Below are 2604 nucleotides of genomic sequence, written 5' to 3'. Positions count from 1 at the left end.
AGCCTGTAGTCCCAGCTACTTAGGAGGCTGAGGTAAGAGAATCGCTTAAGCCCAAGAGTTTGAGGTTGCTGTGAGCTATGATGCCATAGCACTCTCCTGAGGGCAGCATAGTGAGACTCTACCAAAGGTGACATAGTGAGACTCTGTCTCAAAAAAACAATTAAAATTAAAAATATATAAGTAAAAGGCATGTAGTTTAAAGGTAGCTTATAAGTAAGGCATAGAATATCTTTTATGATCAGGAGTATGGTTAATGAATATTAGTGTCAGACCTCAGTAAGTTTTAGTCCTGCTACTTACTAGCCTTGGACATTACTTTCAGCCTCAGTTTCCCCAGCTGTAAAATCAGAATTACCTCATAGGACTGATGAGAATTGGTTGCAAATAAAGTACTTAGGCTCACACATAGCACTCAATAAATGTTATTAATATTTTGCTTTAAAAGCTCCAATAAAAAACCAAATTCTGATTTGCTATGGCTCCTTTTGGATTAGCCTGGAGGCAAAAAGACAAGATGACTTCGTGAGTTTTTCTACCTGGAGGCTTGAGTCTGGGGACTTCACACAATCTTCAAAGACATTCTTCCTTGTTGGGGCTGCCACCCAACCTGCAGACCTACCACCTGTGTTAAATGAAGTGTGCTTGAAGTGAGGTTACTCAGAACTCACGGGTTTATGTTTTCTCAAGGGTAGAAGGCGGGAAGAAATCCTGTCGACACAGTTATATAAAGCCTGTCACTCATTCCCCTGCCTATTACCTCTGCAGACCGTTATGCATATTAAAGAAGGGGGGGCGGCAAATACAAAAGAAAAATAAGCGAGAGAGAGTGAGAGAGAGAACAAATCAGGATGCTTGAGGGAATCCACGTGGTCGCCAATCTGTAACTGATCAGCTACACTGAAGCAAAAACCCCAGCGCCCAACGCTAAATATATTGCAATGGAGAAACCGTCCACAATGGGGTGTCTATGTGCTTAACAGAGCCTTGGGGCTGCAGTTTAGATCCTCATGCTACTCCCACCCATTTTGCATTTAGTAAACCACGCTATGTAACAACGGAATCTGGTGCTATGTATGTGTTGTGTGTGTGCTTTGCAAACCATCTGGGCCCCAGCCTGGGCGGTTGGAACGATGATCGATCCCGGACGAATTGGGGGAGTTGGGGCTCGCCTATGTCTCCTCCCTTTCTGATCTTCTCCAGCCCCCATCCCATCATTCGCGTTACACAAATGTTTCCGTCAGCGGAGGGACGTAGGTTTTCAGCACCAGGAGCCTGTGGACCTTCTCTGGAGGCGTGCAGCACCCTCCAGAGAGCCAGAGCTTAGCGCAACCTGCTCACTGCGACCCTCCCCCTCCTTCCTAAATTCGCAGCCCCAGGCTGTAATATTTCATGCAGTGCGCTGTACCGGTGCGGGAGTCCGGAAAGGCTGCGTGACCTTCCAACGAACTCCACCTCGGCTGGGGGGATGGAGGCTGCCCCAAGGCCTGCGGGCTGTATCGATCCCCCCAGCCTCAGCCAACGCAAGTTCTCCCGGCACAATCCCCTCCTCCCCTTTTGGCTTTCCCAGCCTAGCAGGCTTCTGATGCCTTGCTAGAGGGGCCCTTCCCTCTTTCCCGCAATAAAGTAAACCCGGTGGATATTTATCCCCGCCTTAACTCTCTTCCTTCTTTCCCCCTCCCCCTTCAGTTTACTAACCCCGCGCACAGAGCTCGCCGCCGGCGGGCCCCTTCCACCCAGAGTATCATAATGCCCAACGCTCTCCTCCTCCCCCTCTCTTAATCAGAAACGTGCTCGCTAGCCCCCCTCCCTCTGCGTGCATACATTAGGGTCTGCTTTGCATGCAGCGGCAGGCAGAGACCGGAGGAAGAAGGGGCGGGGGCGCTTTTGCCCGCCTCTTCCCTCCAGGCCCCGTTAGCCACCCAGCTTCGTTGTAACACCGCGTCGTTAGCTGAGCACGCCGTGGCCCCGATGCCCGGGGTGTGGGCAAACACAACCAAACTCTGCAGAAGGGCACGAAAGCCACACGAGTGCACAGTAGAGCAGGGAGGTGGCGGGAGACCTGCCACTTGGTGGTGTGCCTTTTGGAGAAAGCTCCAGCATGAAAATGGGAGGGGCGCCTTTTTATTTTTTAAAGCGCGTTCATTGAGGGCCTTTCTATTTTGCATATAGTAAACTGGGCAACGCTTCTGTTTTGCATGTAGTACAATAAGGGCTCTTTTATTCCAGAAGCGTTCAACCCGTCTCGTATCCGTGCCCCGAGGCGGAGGAGAAGGTTTGCTCCTCCCGGACCCAGCAGCCGCGTTATACTGGAAGCTGCTCTCCCGGGCGGTTCGATTCCCAGCGCGTCCCGGGAACGTGTGTAATCGGCCTCTCGGCTCTCAAGCCTGCGGGCGGCCCGGCTCCCTCCGCCTCCATCCTCGCAGTAGTCCTCGCCCCCTCCCCCTCTCCCCGGAACCCGCGCTCGGCTCCGGGCTCCTGGGCTTCCTTCCCCCCTCCTTTTCCCGAGCAATGCCGCTCCCGGAGGGCGGGGCATGCAGTTATCCAGGTTGCGGGGCGGGCGGGCGGGCAGGAGGCGGCGGCCCGGGCCTCGGGATGGAGTAGCGG

This window comes from Otolemur garnettii, unplaced genomic scaffold (genome assembly GCF_000181295.1).
Source record: "Otolemur garnettii isolate 467f Iridium unplaced genomic scaffold, OtoGar3 scaffold00108, whole genome shotgun sequence".
Classification (NCBI taxonomy): domain Eukaryota; kingdom Metazoa; phylum Chordata; class Mammalia; order Primates; family Galagidae; genus Otolemur; species Otolemur garnettii.
The sequence above is the reverse complement of the archived record's forward strand: the minus strand, read 5'-3'. Positions refer to the sequence as shown.